The sequence below is a fragment of the Spermophilus citellus genome, assembly GCF_964194105.1.
Source record: "Spermophilus citellus genome assembly, chromosome: 10".
NCBI lineage: Eukaryota > Metazoa > Chordata > Mammalia > Rodentia > Sciuridae > Spermophilus > Spermophilus citellus.
In genome coordinates, this window is record NC_138197.1 from 4,190,913 (window position 1) to 4,208,270 (window position 17,358).

Genomic DNA, 17,358 nt, shown 5'->3' on the forward strand with positions numbered 1-17,358 from the left:
CTCTGGGGGCCAGCCTGCACTTTGTTTGAATCTCAGCTCTGGGGCTGGGGAGGCAGCTTAGTGGTGGAGCACTTGCCTGGCACGTGCAAGGACCTGGGTTTGAATCTCATCACCCCAAGGAAACAAAACCAACAAAAGCAACTTCTATCATAATCCCAGCTCTGGGGGCTGGAGTTATAGCTCAGCTGAGACTGCTTGCCTAGCATGCATTAGGCCTTGGGTTCAATCCCCAGCAGCAGCACCACCAATAAATAAATAGATGCAAGGAGAAGAATAATCCTAGCTCTGCTGTGTGACCTTGAGTGGGTCACTTCCCCTCTCTGAGCTTCAATTGCTTCATCTGTAAAATTATAATTTCCATATCAGAGCATGTTTGAGGAGTTGGGATTCACTCAGAATTTATTGAGCACCTCTGGAATACTGGGATTCTGAGCCCTGGGATCTGTGGCAGAGAGAAAGTGCTGGCCCTGCCCTCCCGCAGCTCATAGTCTGGCAACAATGAAATTTGCTTGGCACCTGAAAATGCAGAAGCTACCTGCCATCTCCTTTCCATTGGCTCCTCCTCACCAGCTCTGCTCTCCCCAGAGGTGGCTCAGGCGAGGGCTCCAACAGGAGGCCTTGATCCTGGGAGCCCTGGGCCTCTCTGTTGCCCCAGGCCTTGAATCTGAGTCAGGCCCTGGGCAGGTGGTGGGAGACCTGGCTTCTACCTCTGGCTCTGTCAGTCCTGTGTGTTCCCCTCCTGGTCTCCATGTGTTGCTCCATGAGGCGGCAGCTGGCCACAGTCCCTCAGGCTCTGGCCTGCTTCCCCCTTTCCTGGGTCCTGGGGATCCCATGACAGCCTGATTCCTGGAGAGGCCTCTGCCCTCGTGTCTGCCTGGGGTGGGGTAGGGCGAGGTGGGTGGGGTGAGGGAACAAGAAGAGCTGACAGGACAGAGTACTTGCACCCTCAAGACTCAGCCAAAAGGACAGCTGGGGTTGACATCAGCATGAGCGATGTCTGCAATACAGACTGGACTGTTGGGTCTGGAGACAAATGACTTGTGACCCCTCAGTCCAGATCCATAGGCACTGGATCCATGGGGGGCTGAGAACAGAGAGCTTTCACTGCATGGTAGAACAGATCCAAGTCCAAGGTCCACTCTGCTAGATACTGATTGTGTAATCTGAACATCACTGAGCCTCAGTTTCCTCATCCATAAAATGGGGATAGTAGCAGCAACTACCTCCTGAGGCTACTGTATGGAGTCTAGAGATATCGCCCACAAAGCAGCTGGCACACAATGGGCACTTTTGAAGCCCAAATTCTTTTCCTTGCCTCCTCCCCGCTGCATCTGCCTGTCCTCAACCCCAGCCAGATGGGACCTGAGAAAAGGGAAGTGAGATGTTGCCCTTCCCCACAGAGAAAGGAAGGGGATGAAGTGCAGGGCCGTTTCTCGGGATCCACTCTGTGGCCACTGGACACTGAGGGTGTAGGCCAGCCATACCTCAGTTTCCCCCAGGCTGAGTGGCTGAGGCTGGGTTGGGGCAGGAACTTCCTGTTGGTCCTGAACCAACACAGGGCATATCTAAGAGGCATCTGGGGAATTGCTGGTGCAGTCTCCTGGCAGCTTAGGTGCATAAATTATGTGGGGACTTGGGAGAGGGTGTTTTCCACTTTTCTGGGCGGCATCACCCCTTCAGGGCCTGAAGCCCTTGTTCTAAGGTGCGGTGGGGTCAGCACTTTAAGGGGATTTTGGATCTCCCAGCTGCAGAACTGGTACTCCTGATCTTGACCTTCCTCTGATCCTTGCAGGGACTTCTTGCCCCGAGGATCTGGCATTGTCACGCGACGTCCCCTGGTCCTGCAGCTGGTCAATGCTAACACAGGTACATGCTCTCCATCAGCCCCAAGGTGAGGGGCTACCTTTCTATTGAACTTGAAAGTTACCAAGGAAGGGCTTCGTTCCCTCCTCGGGTTCCATTCCTTACCTGAACAAGGGAGATAAAAGTGTTTGGAGTCTGTTTCTGGTGGGAGATGGGGTGCAGGTGGGTTCCGGACTGTGATGCTCGCCCCCTTCCTCTACCCGCTTCTGGAGCAGAATACGCGGAGTTCCTGCACTGCAAGGGGAAGAAGTTCACTGACTTCGAGGAGGTGCGCCTGGAAATCGAAGCCGAGACCGACCGGGTCACCGGTACCAACAAGGGCATCTCTCCGGTGCCGATAAACCTGCGGGTCTACTCGCCGCACGGTGAGACCTGGCCCCGCCCTCCTGCTTCTTTGCCTAGCCACGCCCCCAGGACACTTTCTGGCTCCGCCCCTTTCTGGCGCAGACTCCGCCCCCGCAGCCGCCCCCTCCACGCCCTGCTAGCCCGAGCTCTGCCCCGCTGTGGCTCCGCCCATCCTTAGCCCCTACCCTGGTCCTTCTTAGACCTCGCTCCCACGCGGATCCCGTGGGTCCGACCCTGTTCTGTAACTCTGCGCGCCCACGGTCATGCCCCTTGCTTTGAGCCATCCCTCTTGTCGCCCCGTCCAGTACTGAACCTGACGCTGGTGGACCTGCCCGGAATGACCAAGGTGCCCGTGGGAGACCAGCCTCCGGACATCGAGTTCCAGATCCGAGACATGCTTATGCAGTTCGTCACCAAGGAGAACTGCCTCATCTTGGCGGTGTCCCCTGCCAACTCCGACCTGGCCAACTCTGATGCCCTCAAGGTGGCCAAGGAGGTGGACCCACAGGGTAGGTTCCCACTTGGCAGTCCGTGTGCCAGGCCCCGGGGGTGGTTGCTTCTTAGTTTAGGGGAGCCCCTGCAGGGTCTAGGTGGAATAGCAGTGGGAGCAGATCCATGCTTTTAAACGTCACTGTGTAAAATATAGGAGGGGTCCCAGGAGTGGGTGAGGGGATGGGCAGGTAGACGGGGAGCAGGGTGGGTGGGCTTGGGGATTTCCTCCTGAGGGCGGGTCTACATGAGGACTGCCCTCCTGCTGCCCACCCCCAGGTCAGCGCACCATTGGGGTCATCACCAAGCTGGACCTGATGGATGAGGGCACAGATGCCAGGGATGTGCTGGAGAACAAGCTGCTCCCCCTGCGCAGAGGTAGGAGACCACTCCCCTACCCACTGCCTGCTCCTCTGGACACTCCTGAGAAGGCCGCTTCCCTGACCTTGACTGCCCACAGGCTACATTGGGGTGGTGAACAGGAGCCAGAAGGACATAGATGGCAAGAAGGACATCACGGCTGCCTTGGCCGCTGAGCGCAAGTTCTTCCTCTCCCACCCATCCTATCGCCACCTGGCTGACCGCATGGGGACACCCTACCTGCAGAAGGTCCTCAACCAGGTAGGGGCACAGGCTAGGACAGAGCCTGGGGATACCAGCATGACCAAAGAGTAATTTAAATGTATCTTGAGGGAGACTGAGAGGTTCGCACCCATCATGCAGATGAACAAACACCCAGAAAAGCAAAGGAGGCTGCCCACATCCCATGGCCACAGAGCTTTGCAGCTGACCCTGTGTGGGACCTACCTGGGGAACCCCAGAACTCCTGGGACACAGAAAAGGCCAAGACCTCGTGTGGAGGGGGGCAGCAACAAGGGCTTGGTTTGGGGGCCATGATTGGTGTGTACGCAGCTGAAGACCTGGTTCCTTTCGAGATGGGGAGAGATGGACCCTAGACTGGGGTCAACACCCCCCGGGGTTTCCCTGGGTGCTTCTCCATCTGGAATGGGCCTCTAGAACTCAGGGCTGTGGGTTTTGACAGGAGAGGGGCAGTGGGGAGTGCCACAGACCTGGGTTCCAGCCTGCGCTGAGACACTCTCCAGCTCTCTGCGCCTGTATTCCTATATCTATGAAATGGGGAAATGTCGCCAGAGTCTGTTTCATGGGGTCGTTATGAAGATACAGGGAGATACAGTGTGGGGAGACTTAGTGAGAGTGGGCGCCTCAACTTGAGAATTACCTGAAGGGCTGAACCCTAGAGGGAATGAGGGGGCAGCCCTCAGCCTCCCCTGCGTTAGAGGCATTTGGTTTGCTTTATGATATCTGAAAACGTTAAACTGGTCAAAAATCAAGTAATGTCAAATACAAATCCGGGATTCTGGTTTTGTTTGAAAATGGAGTTATGTGCTCATTAATTCAAATAACACACCTCTGTGAACTCATGCCAAGGGGAAGCCTGCCTGCAAGAAGATTTTGTTCTGGAGCAGGGCAGCCCTCAGTGGCCCCATGTCCATCCCTCCAGTGTTCACCTCACCACATACGCAGGGCCCCCTGGTAGCCCGCTCTCTGCCTGGCTCCCTGGGAAGTTGGGTTGGTTCTGTGGCCTTAACCTTTTCCTCACCTTCACACTCAGCAACTGACGAACCACATCCGGGACACACTGCCTGGGCTGCGGAACAAGCTGCAGAGCCAGCTGCTGTCCATCGAGAAGGAGGTGGAGGAGTACAAGAACTTCCGCCCTGATGACCCTTCACGGAAGACCAAGGCCCTGCTCCAGTGAGCCTCTCCCAGCCCTGACATCCCACTGCTGAGCAGTCCCCGCCCCAGCCTCTCAGCACCCTCTTCAGCACAGGACTCCCCAGGGCTCTCTCCACGGGGCCATACCTCTCTCCACAGGATGGTCCAGCAGTTTGCAGTGGACTCTGAGAAGCGTATTGAGGGCTCTGGAGACCAGATCGACACCTATGAGCTGTCTGGGGGAGCCCGCATCAACCGGATCTTCCATGAACGCTTCCCCTTTGAGCTAGTCAAGGTAGGACAGGAAGCCCCAGGGATGGAGGACTCAGGAAGTCTCCACTCCCACCCAGGACATTCTGATGTGGTCCTTTGCTTAACTCTCCAAAGGCCCTGGTGCTCGGCCCTGGGAGTGGGTGGGCCCTGCCTGGGCCTCCCACGCAACAGGGACAGGCCCTGACCATCTTTCTCTCTGTTGTCCTCATAGATGGAGTTTGATGAGAAAGAACTTCGAAGGGAGATCAGCTATGCCATCAAGAATATCCATGGCATTAGGCACGTACTGGGACCAGGGAGGGGGGTTGAACCCCAGAGGGCAGGGAGGGGGTTAGCTCTGATGCAGAGAGCAGGGAAGTGGCCCCCCTCAGGAAGGACCTGAGAGTCCTGCTCCCTAGTCCCCTCAATCCCAACTTTCTAGCTCCCAGCTCAACAGGCTCCAGCCAGGGGAGGCAGATGGGGGGGCTAGACCACTGCACTCCTTGCAACCCGATGGCCTCCTCTACTGTCCCTGGAGCAGGGCCTGGGAGCAGGGCACAGAGCCCAGAGTACAGATGGCCTGAGAAGTACCCTCTAGGGCTGGGCCCCTGCCCTTCCCCAGGGTGAGGCATCTCCACCCAGTCCTAGCCAGGTTACTGAGCGAAGGTGCCCACACCACTGGGCAGGGCCTGGGGCACAGCATCAACCCACCACACCCTCCCCGTCCCCATCAGCCCAGTGTTGACCGTTCGCCCACCTCCCGAGGCCATCCAGCCTGTGGAGCAGGAAGGCTTGGGAGGTAGACTCTCCTTGACAGCTCAGACCCCTGCAGAGACCCAGATCCGCACTGTGCTCACTCAGCCACTCCAGGCAGCAGAACAATGTAAAGCACTTCCTAGTGCCAGGTGCAGACAGACTGACATGTCCCTGGGTTTGTGCAGACTCATTTCGGTTTTCTTAGAATGACCCAAGACTGTAGACAGAAATGGAACTAGAAAAGAAAATCCGAGGTTGGACTTGGAGTTTACCTGCTGATGAGCACCATGGCCAAGATGCTCACTCCTGGGCGGCTCTTCGGGAGAACCCAGTTTGGCCATTGCCAAGCCATTTCTGGCCACAGAGCTTTTTGTAGGACCACTTAAGAGGCAGCAGGACATGTAAATGCACACAAGCAGCCCTTGTCTTGCCCCCAAAGACCTTGTAGGGAAAGCCCCTCATTAGAATCCCTTCACCCATCTGACAGGTGGGGACACTGAAGCCCAGAGAGAGTAATGGGACCCCCGCCCCCACCCAGCTCAGAGGTTTGGGAGGGGCCCTGGCCTGTCATTCCTGGCAGGTGCTGGCCTGTGACACTGTGCCCTTCTCCCGCTCCGGGCGTTCAGAACGGGGCTGTTTACCCCAGACATGGCCTTTGAGACCATTGTGAAAAAGCAGGTGAAGAAGATCTGAGAACCGTGTCTCAAGTGTGTGGACATGGTTATCTCGGAGCTAATCAGCACCGTTAGACAGTGCACCAAGAAGGTAACCTGGGCCAGCCTGCCTCTGTCCCTACCCTGCACTGCTGCCAGGCACTCCCTCCCCAGTCCCCACTGCCTCCTCGGTAGCATGTACAGGCCTCAGCGGGGTGGGGGAGGCAGGCAGCCACGGGCCAGCAGAGGGAACCCCGAGCTCCAGCCCTGGGGACCGAGGGATTGGAAGCTGGGAGGACTGGTCATGCTCTTTGGCAATACTTCCTCCTCCCTCCTTTTCCTGCCCCCCTCCCACCCTGCTCTGGGAGGGGGAGCCTTGGGGGCCACCTCAGAGGCCCAGTAGTGATGACTCAGTCCACAATCTATGCAGACTAGGAGACTTTGAGGAGTGGAGGTCCCTCCCTGAGCCTCGAGGGGCAGCAGGGTCCACTGGGTCCCGCCAGCAGTATGTCTAGTCCCTGCTCACAGGCTGCCCCTCCCCAGGTCCCTTGCGCTGGGCCATCCCAGCCACACCCTTGGCACAGCCACAGAACCGTGGGACCTAGGCATCTCCTGGGCTGGCCTGCAGGGCACTGCTACTCTCCGCATCCTCCTGCCTCTCCTGACTGGCCTCCTCCCAGCTCCTTGGCCTCCATCTTGCCCTCAGAATCACCTGTGACCCAGGCCTACCAAACCCCAGCTCTGTTCCCACACAGGGGGGTCCATGGAGGGGTTGGACCCAAGCATGGGAAGAAGGACAGGGAGCTGTCTTAGCTTGGCCCAGCTGGGTCTCACGTAGGGATGGCAGACAGCAGGACTGGAGGTCCCCCTGGGTGGGCCCCACCATCCGAAGTTCATTGAGCCTCCCTCCCTGAGGAAGAGCTGTTCACAAGCCAGAGGGTCAAGGACTCTGGGCCCACTCAGCCCGACAAGAAGGACAAAGACATCATCCTTCATTCATTCCCCCATCCCTTCTACATGCCCTCTTTGAGCTCTGGAGGCATGCCTGGCCCCTCCACCCCTGCCTTTGGGACAAGGACTGCCCATTTGGACGAGGGAGATTGGGTGCCACAGGGAGGCCCCTAACTCAGCTCTCAGTGGTCTGGTAGGGGCAGACTTTCTGGAAGAGGTGACATCCAACAGCCACTTGCAGTGCAGTCAATCCCCTTGGCCTTGTCCAGGTGGCTGAGCTCAGTGTGGCTGAGATGACGGGACTCACAAGCAGAGGGGAAGAGTTTGGAGAAGCGGGGGAAATGGGTGCTGCTGAGCTCCTGCTCCAAGGAGTGGGTAGAGTCAGCCTGGCCTGCCAGCTGGGAGCTAGGCAGAGGAGGCTGGGGACGATGGTGTCAGGCAGGTGCATGCAAAAGGAGGATTTTACCAAGAGGGCCCAGGGCCCAATCAGGCCCCCGCGGGGTACTGCTCATGCTGCTGGCACCCCCACCTCCGCATGTCCCGGTGCCCTCGCATGCCTGTGGCTCCTGCATGTCCTTTGTTGTGACCGCTGGTTTCCCCCTGCAAACCTGCCCCTTCTTCAGCTCTGACAAGGAGCATTGCCTGTGCCCAGCCTGACTCAGGAGGCCAACTGGCACCGTGGGCCCTGACCCCCCCAATTCCTCCTGGATACGACTCGAGGCTCTTCCCCACATGATTACCCAGCTGTCCCTCCAGGCCTTCAGAAGGCAAAGGGCAGCCACCCAAGGGCCAGTGCACACCTTGGGAGCTAATGGTCCTCAAAGGTCTCCATCCCTCCGGTCATTCTCCAAGATGGCAGCTGTCCAGGGAGCAAGCTGGTTCCTGTGGTGCTCCTCACCACCGGAACTGCCCTTCCCACCAGAGGTTGCCCCAGTAGGCCTCAGAGAGGGCCCACAGCCAGGAAGAACTTTGAACCACGCGCTGGGGTTAGGGGTGGCCGTGGCTTGGTGCCATCAGCTTCCTGGGATCCCGGGCCCTCTTCCCGCCTTGCCTCTGTCCCCTTGTCCCTGGGCCCCTGGACTCTGGTGGGCCTCGGGGCCCCTCCCATGGCCCCCGTGCACGTGGCTCTCTTGCCTCCCGCCCTTCCCAGCTCCAGCAGTACCCTCGGCTGCGGGAGGAGATGGAGCGCATCGTGACCACCCACATCCGGGAGCGTGAGGGCCGCACCAAGGAGCAGGTGAGCGCGGCCCCTGGCCCCCCTGCCCCTCTCTCTCCTGCTGTGGTAGAGTGCGCAGAACTGCATTCACACTGAGGTGCAGCCATCCCTAGAACTATTGTCATCTCTCAAAACGGAAGCTCTGTCCCCCATGAAACACTGACTCCCCACCCTACCCCCGTCCCTGGCAGCCACCTTTCTCCTCTCTGGGAGTTTGCCTACACTAGGCCCCTCATGAGTGGAATCATATGATATTTACCCTGTTGTGTTGGCATATTTCACTTAATATATCTCCAAGGTTCATCCGTCTTGTGTCTTGTAGCACGTTCCAGAATCTTTGTCCTTTGTGTGTGTGTGTGTGTGTGTGTGTGTGTGTGGTGCTGGGATTGAACCCAGGGCCTTGTGCATGTGAGGCAAGCACTCTACCAACTGAGCTATGTTCCCAGCCCTTGTTTCCTACTCTGACTAATTCTGCTATGAAAATGGATGTACAAATATCTTTTCAAGTCTCTGCCTTCACTTCTTTTGGGTCTATACCCAGAAGTGGAATTGCTGGATCATGTGGTAATTCGTTTAGTTTCTTGAGCACCCGCCATCTTGTTTTCCACAGTGGCTGAGCCATTTTACCTTCCCATCGTGTGTCCTTCTCTTTCTTAGTCTGGCTTTCTTGGCTTTCTGGCCTCTGTCTTTCTTGTTGTCTCTCTTTGGGCCTCTCTTTGCTGTTTCTCAGGCTCACCTTATACTCCTTGTGGTTGACTCCTTCCTTTTAGGTTAGCATTCATCAAATATTCATTCACAGACATGGTCACTGAATGCTGTCTCTGAGCCGGGAGGAGTGGCGAGAAGCAGGGCCCATTATACCACTCTTCCCTGACCCGCCTCGGCCACCCCTCTGTCTGTGCTCATCTCTGGCTCCCATTTCCCACTCCTGTCCTCACATCTCCTCCACAATGATACGTCTGCAGTTTACTCGTATTTTTGCTGTTGATGTCATGTTTAAAAATCTTTATTCGTCTCTTTCGTCTCTTTCTAATTTCAAAAGTGATCGATACGCAATAAAACATTCAATTCATATAGAAGTGATTAAATTGCGAGTAAGTGCACCTCCACTCACCCATCCCCACCCCCGCAGTTTGGTGTGTCCCCACCCAGGCGTTGTCCTGAGTGCTCACACTCATACACACACTTTGCAAACTGCACCTTTGTCTTCAAGAGCCACCATCCTGCTGTGTGTCTGCCCCCTTTTTTTCTCTAAAGATAATTATAGCACTTCACATCTTTGAGCACCTATTATATTTTGGGTGCATGCCGGCCTCACCTCACTGTGTCTACGCCAGCCCTGAGAGGCAGAAGCACCTCATTTGTAGGATTTTAGGCTCAGTGAGGACAGGCCCCAGGCTCCTAGGAAGCAGCCTGCCTCCTCAAAGTCACCTTGATCACCTTGAGTCTCTTCTCACTTCATAATGTGCCTGGGGAAGTGTTGTCCCAAGACAGCTCCTAGAAGTTCTCCTTATTCTTCTGAATGGCAGCAGACTGCCTATGGTTTAGGGAGTGCCATAATCTACTTCACCTTCTGATGGCCACTGGCTTGTTGGTAATTTTTCTCTATTACCAATTATACTGCAGCCAGGCATGGTGGTGCGTACCTTTGGTCCCTGCTACGGGGAGGCTGAGGCAGGAAGATCATCCGACCAGGAGTTCAAGGACAGCCTGGGCTGTCCATAGTGAGACCTTGTCTCAAAACAAACACATAACAACAACAACAACAAAAATAAACTACCCTGAAGACTCTGGTACCTATACCTTTGTTCAATTGGTGAGCGTGTTGCAAGGGAGTATGTGCATCTCAGTGTTGTTGTTAAATATTGCCAGGGCTGAGGTTATAGCTCATGGTACAGCACTTTCCTCGCACATGTGAGGCACTAGGTTCCATCCTCAGCACCACATAAAAATAAATAAAGTGAATATATTTTAAAAAATTAGCCAAAGCACCCTCCAAGAGGTGAAGTTAATTTATACCACCTGGGCTGGGGCTGGGGCTCAGTGGTAGAGCACTTGCCTAGCATGTGGGAGGCCTCGTTCAACCCCCAGCGTCACCAAAAACAAACAAACTCTTCCACTAAGAGTATAATGCCCCCCAGGGGTCATCACTTATTATTAATAGGTGGAGAAAGGGCCTCCTTGTTGAACTGACATTTCTCTATTATCGAAGGTGAGCCCCTTTTCCTCCATGAGTTGCCCATTCATGGCCTTTGACTCTTTGACTATTGGCTATTTAATTTGTGTTTCTTTTATCTTTCACTCACTGATTGTAGGGACTTTATTTTTATTAACTTGGTGGTTTTAATGGATGCTAACCTTCTGTATGTGCCGCAAGAGCTTTTCTCCCACATGGTCATCCATTTTTAAACTTTGTGGTCTTTTCCGCTTGCTGCTGACCTGCGTAACCCGAAGGTCATGCTTCTCATCGATATTGAGCTGGCTTACATGAACACCAACCACGAGGACTTCATAGGCTTTGCCAAGTGAGTACACTCCCTGCGCAGCAGAGGTGACACACTGTGTGATGTGGCAGGTGTAGGCAGACACAGGGCCGAGCCTGCCAGGGTAGCCCTCTGGGTCCTGTGGCCCCTGCACAGTGGGTGGTGGGGCTGAGAAGCTCTGAGGCTCCTCCCTCCCTTCCTCTTAGTGCTCAGCAGAGGAGCAACCAGATGAACAAGAAGAAGGCTTCAGGCAACCAGGTGAGTGGGCCCCAGCGTCCCAGCGACTCGAGGGATGGAGGGTACTGGAAGGACGCCAAGCTCTGAGAACCCCCCTCCCCTGAGAGGAAGGGTCCTACGGGGGCCAGGGAGCCTGTCATCTGCCAGCCACAAGCATCCCACTCTGCCTCAGTAACCCTCTCTCCTCTCTCCCCGATGCTTCTCGTGGTTGCTATGGTTACCTCTTTGCAGGATGAGATTCTGGTGAGTACCAGGACTGGGGTTCTTTGGCTTCTGTAGTGAGGGGGAGGAGGGGGCCCTTTGGAAATGGGGGTCTGCAGTGGGCAAGAGGGCACCCTTTGGCTTGAATCACTTGCACACACTGGCACATGAGTGTCCCACACCTGCTCACTGACCAAGCAAGGTCAAGCCATGCACAGTCCCATCCACCCATCCATCAGGGTGGTGAGCCAAGCACCTGCTTCAGGCAGAGTTAGACCATGTGGGCAGGGGGCCTGATACTAGGAGCTGCTCCTTAGACATCTGTTGGACGGACGGGTGGATGAATGGATGGGTGAGTGAATACTGGGGTGGATGTTGGATGAGTATATCCACTCATCCTTGTGGGGACAGGCCCATAGGAAGCTGATGGCCTTCACTAGAGCTGGCTAAAGAGATACAGGAAGTCCAGAGGCGAGTCCCTCCTCACCTGGCTTCCTGCTCTTTGTCCTTCATATGTCTGCAGAAACCACTCATCAGGAGCCCTTGCTCGACCCCAGCTGTACACACGAGCCCTAGAGCATCAGCACTTTCCCCAGTAGTCTCCCCAAACTGTAGTTTCCTTGTAAGAATCTAGGTGTTGGTGTGACTGTTGGCTCAATGTCTCTTTCCCTCCCAGGCCCAAGGGGAGGGCTGAGTCTGTCTGGCTCATTATTAAGTCCTCAGCCCCAAGCCCCTTGCCTGGTGCATAGTAGATCCTCCATAGAAGACAGGCATGAGTGGACGTAATGTCCTAGGGAAATGCAGTTGAGCCAGAACTCACAGGTGCCAGTCCCTGACTGAGCCTCCCCTGCCACCTGAGGGCTCCAGGTAGGGTGGGAGTTCTCTGGCGCTGGGGCTGCAGAGAGGGGCTTTGGATATGCAGGAAATAGTCCAGGGCTGGGAGTGGTCAGGAGAGGACAAAGGCTGCAGGTCGGCAGAGAGTAGGTGGCAGCCCTGCTGGCCAGATCCTGGGATATGGAGTGGACTCAGTTCCAAAGATAGTGACAAGACACTGCAGGGCTTTTTGCCGGTTTGGTAGGGCGGGCAAGAGATGGTGGACACCTGTCTCTGTGTCCCTGTGAACCTGCCAAGGCCCCTGTGATCCCCCCTCCGCTTGGCTGCTGATTGGCTGTGATGTTTGACTTCTCAGAGGTGAGAAGTGCCACGGAAGGGCTTTGGGGCTTCAGAAGCAGGTCCAGGCCTCCTTAGGTCTTTCCTGGACGCTCAGAGATGCAGCAAGGAGGTGAGAGCCAGAGAGAAGCAGCTCTCTCATCCTCTCTGGACAGTGACCCTGCCAGTGGAGTGGCATTCACAGGCTCTGGTCTGTGGCAGTGTTCAGGACAGTCCTGGGGACCGCTGCTTTTTGTCATGAAAAGGGACCTTTGATTGTAATTCTGAGCTTTCCCTAGGAAGAAGAGGGCCTAGGTAAGTCATCCGCTTCCCCTACCCCAGGGAGCATGGGGCAAAGATTGCTAGAACTGTACAAGTGTAGCTTTCATTGTTCACACCACAGAACAAACGGAGTCTTCCAAGAATCCTGCAGGGTGCTGGGTTACACTTATGAGCAAGAGCGTTCACAGTTTAGCAGAGAATGCTGCATCAACAGATAATATCTCTCTCTCTCTCTCTCTCTCTCTCTCTCTCTCTCTCTCTCTTACACATACACACACACACACACACACACACACACAGTATATTAAAAAAATCGCAGTCATCATTATAGAAGACCTAAGGGAGTGATCAAAGATTATCATGGGGATCCTGGTTTACATGGTGGGCCAGGGAGGGCCTGCTTGAGAACGTAAATCCTGAGTTGACACCCAAAGGAAGGGGAAGTACTTTCTAGGCAGAGGCAACAACTGCATGTGCAGAGTCCCTGAGGTCAGAAATAAGTCTTAGGAAGATTAGACCTAAAACTTAAAAGACCCTTGTGGTTGTCTTCCCCACTCAGCCACAGCTTCTTGCACACTTACATCAACAGGGAGTTCACTCTCAACCAAAGCCTCCAGCCCTTTGCTCAGAGAGCTCTGGCTGTAGAGGCCCCTCATCTGGAGCTGACCTCTGCCTTCCTCTGTCTCCTACTCTGTTCACTTGTGGTTCAAACCAGGAAAGGTCTGGCCTTCACCCTCCCTGACCAGTTGGGCCTCCAAGTGTTGGCAGGGGGTGGGCTTTTAAATGCCTTTCTTTGCCTACCCCATTCTCCATGGGGAAGCCTGGCCCCTGCCCACTGACCTCCTTGCCTCTTCCCGTCCAGGTCATCCGGAAGGGCTGGCTGACCATCAATAATATTGGCATCATGAAGGGGGGTTCCAAGGAGTACTGGTTTGTGCTGACTGCTGAGAATCTTTCCTGGTATAAGGATGATGAGGTGAGCAAGGGGCCACAGGTCATCGAAGAGTCCTGCAGGTGGCCAGAGTCAGGCTCAGACCCTGTCCTGCCCCTGGAGTGTCCTCCACCACACCACAGGGTTTTTTTAAAGTCTCATAAAAGACTCATGGGTAGAGTAGAATGCAAGGTCCGGAGGCAGCCAGTCCTGGGCTCTGAGGGAGGTATTCTCTCGCCCAAGGTGAAAGGAGAAGGTGGGCTGGTGGGACGGGGAGCTCGGGCTGAGTGCCCTGGAGAGGGTGGGCCCTGACCCGCCAGTCCAGTGGCTTTCCTGTTTTCTCGCTCCAGGGCGTGCCACCTCCTCCATGGCCCCTACAGGCCCATGACACATACGAGTCCAGCTGCCAGACATGCGGTTAACCCCTGCACCCCAGTCCCCTGGGCCCCTGATATCCAAGGGAGCTGGCCATTGTGCCTCCAGGCCGAGGGACAAGGAGCGATGGTGCCCTGCAGGGCCACCCACAGAACACCTCCCTGCTACTAGGGCACCCAGAAACCCCTGCCACCTCCCTCCCCTGTTGCTGTTCTCCTTTAAGAATGAGTCTGTTTGGCGTCCACATCTGGATTCCAGAGGTGACCAGAGAGAACAGGGAGGGCTGTGGGAGATTGTGGTAATGAGCTCCAGCTGGCCAAGGAGTGGGGGAAGGGACCCCCTTCTTCCTGAGGGGACCGTTGGAGGTTAGGGTGCTGTCGATGGGGAGTAAGTCTTGGGGTGGGGGCCAGTGATTTTGGTTTCCATGTCCTCTCCTTGGTCCCTGTCTCCTCCAAGTCTGCTCTGGGCAGGGGCCCCACCTCCCCCCTTGGGCGGGGCCCTCTGTCGTCACTGGCGGGGGCGCCAAGCCATCTGGACCTCATTACCCTAACCCTGGCCTCTCCCTGAGTCCAGAGGCCCCTGGAAGGGATGGAGTGTGAGGTGGCGTGGGGCGCCATTGGGGGGTGGCTTCCTGCTCTGTCACCCTGGCTGGCTCCCTAGACACCCCTCCTTGGGTCCCGTGTTACTCTATGGGGGCTTCTTACACAGGGCCGGGGGTTGTTGTGCCCTGTGCCTGGCTACACTGGGGAGGAGTGAACTTGACTGAGAGGGTCCCTTGTCCTCATACCTGTGGGTACGGGTCCTTTTGAAGCCTTGTGTGTACGGTGGAGTTTAGCTGTGTGTGAAAACTGGCTGGGGAGTGGGGGGGGGCTGTGTTCTGTGTCTGGGGCCTGGGGCTGTAGCTTGTGGATGTTGTGGGGGGGTGCAGATGGGTGTGTTTAGGGTGTGAGCACCAGGTGTGAATGTGTGCTTCAGTGTGACTCTGCGTGCCTATGCTTGGGGTGTGCGTGTAGGGATGGGGCTTGAGAGGGAGGGGGCGCGTGGGAAGTTTGGGGTGTAAGGGTGGGGGAAGGGTGTTCCGCTGTGAGACTGTGTCTGGGTGTGTGTGCGTGCACGTGTGTGTGCACTTGTGAAGTGTGTGTATGCCTGGGGCGAGGGCGTGGGCGTTTGTGTGTGAGTTGTGCTGGTGCATGTGGAGGTGTGTGGCAGGGGTGTGAGTGGATTTCTGCACCAGGACTGCTGGGGACATGGAGGCGCACAGAGGCTGGGGTCCGGCTTCCTTCTCCCCCCTAGCTGCCTGCGTCTGGGGTGAGGGAGGCCCTCGGGGCAGACAAGCGCTGCCCACGTCCCCAGCTCCCCGTGACCCCGTCTTCCCAGCCTTCCTCCGCTGACCCCCCCACTCCCCACCAGTCCCACAGCAGGGTGGCACCCCCATCTCTCTGCACATCCTCCCAGCCCACCCTGTGCCCCCAAGTCCCCTGCCCCAGCTGCGGGCTCCGGTTCTGGGATGGCAGGCAGGTCGGTCCAGCTTGCAGCGGCGGCGCCGAGGGTCTAACCCAGCCCAGCCTAACCAATGTGCAGACTACTGTACAATGCGGGAGTCCTGAACAGAAAGTCTAAACACTGGGTAGACGGAGTGGAGGTGTCCTCTGGTCATCCAGGCAGCAGGGTCCGACCGTCCGGTGGTAGCTTCAGCTCCATGGCCTGGAGATCCAAGGCCCCCCCAACCCAGGCCCTGTGTCCCCCAGCCCCAGCCCGGCCAGCCGCAGTCCCCTCTCTGCTCTGGACTCCCCTTCTGCCTCCTTTGACGTGGCAGGGGTGAGCGGGAGCTGGGCTGGGAAGGAGGGGCCTGGGGAGGGGGCTGGCCGGCAGGAAAGGAGGGGTGGGGGAGGAGGCCGCTCCTACCTAGTGTCCAACCCCCAAGCGCAGGGCGGGTGGCGGGCCTCCCTCGAACGGTTCCAGATGTTCCCTGGCCGTGTGTGCAACTTCCTCCTCTCCTCCCCCAGCGGCCCTCTGGGGCTAGCGGCCACCCGCCTGGCATAAAGAGGGCTTTATGTGGCTGCATGGGCCCATCGGGTGTGGGGGTGATGGGGGAAAGGATGACGGATGACGCACCAGGATGGGGAAACAAAGTCCCCCTAAACCCAGCTTCCCTACCTGGACCTTAAGTGATTTTCCTGTCCAAATCCTGAGTCCCCTGGAGATCATCCCTCCAACACAGGTCCCATGGTGTTGGGTGGGCAATTGGGTGGAGCAGAAACCCCTCCTACTCCTGGAGCCCTGGCCTGGGACACCTTCTCCTGAGATCCCTGAACCCCACCTTGGGATACAGCAGCCTACAGATGCATGTATGTTCACAGATACACACTACAGGCCAACCATGTTTAGCCCCTTGCACACACTGTATGTAGGTAAATCTGTGTTCCCACGCACAGGTCCTGTGGGCACATGCACGCAAACACACAGCCATTCACAACTGCCCCACATCCACAGTGTGCACACATCCACACCCATACACAGCATGGTCACACTCACACGTGCACACACCTCTGTACCACAGACACATGAACACCCACAGAACAGTGACAGGATGCATGCTTAGGCTTGCCTGTGCTTGCACAAATGTAACCACACACGTGCACAACCACAGACACTCCATCTCTGGGCTTGTGCTATGTGTCTGATTGCTAACACATGGGCAGCTGGGGGAGTGGGATGAGCTGGCCCTTTGAAGCTCCAGGCTGGTGGCCCCCCTTCCCTGTCTCTGTAGTCAGGAAATGAAGTCAGAGGCCACCAGGCCAGGGGTGAGAAAGACTCATGTGAGCTATCCCTGCCTGGGGCTGGCCTGGCTTGCCTCCAGGATTCGCTTAGGGTGGGCTGTGGGACCCACACTCAGCCTCCCCTGCCTCTCCTGCCTCCCCAGTGCCTTGGGCTCTGGGGTATATGCAGAGCTGCTGGATTGGCTTGAAGTCAGGGGGCGCTGGTGGTGCCAATTCAAGTCAGGGTCCCACAGGTTTTATTGGGCAGCACCTGTGTGGTGGGAGGGACTAGCACCCAGAAGCCCACCACTTCCCCTGGGAAAGTCCTCAGGAAGGTGCCAGTAGAGGTCTGAGTCCCAAGCCAGGGCTGCATGCTTTAGTGTCCCTATGGTTCAGGGCTTGGTCCCTTTCCAAGTACTTTTCAGCGCTAGGTGCTGACCAGTGTGGAACACTTGGGGACTGAGGCATGGCATGCCAACCTCACCCGTGGCTCCTCCCTCTGCCCAAAGGAGAAAGAGAAGAAATGCATGCTGTCTGTGGACAACCTGAAGCTGCGTGATGTGGAGAAGGGGTTCATGTCCAGCAAGCATATATTTGCCCTCTTCAACACAGAGCAGAGGTACCTGCCTGGCCCAGCCGGGCTGCTGAGGCCCCAGGTTCTGCAAGCCCCCAAACACTC

The 17,358-nt window shown here is 56.6% G+C and overlaps 1 pseudogene across 1 annotated transcript in view; it reads left to right on the forward strand.

Annotated features, from left to right (window-relative positions):
- LOC308657995 (dynamin-1-like) overlaps positions 1-17,358 on the forward strand; it is a 35,807-nt pseudogene that overhangs the window by 11,270 nt on the left and 7,179 nt on the right. Inside the window, exons 2-16 of the transcript XR_014024300.1 lie at positions 1,793-1,866; positions 2,079-2,228; positions 2,514-2,717; positions 2,977-3,075; positions 3,158-3,318; positions 4,331-4,473; positions 4,594-4,729; positions 4,919-4,986; positions 6,069-6,207; positions 8,197-8,283; positions 10,717-10,787; positions 10,952-11,003; positions 11,214-11,225; positions 13,477-13,590; positions 17,189-17,298. The product of XR_014024300.1 is annotated as a dynamin-1-like (transcript). The remainder of the gene's footprint in view (positions 1-1,792; positions 1,867-2,078; positions 2,229-2,513; positions 2,718-2,976; positions 3,076-3,157; positions 3,319-4,330; positions 4,474-4,593; positions 4,730-4,918; positions 4,987-6,068; positions 6,208-8,196; positions 8,284-10,716; positions 10,788-10,951; positions 11,004-11,213; positions 11,226-13,476; positions 13,591-17,188; positions 17,299-17,358) is intronic.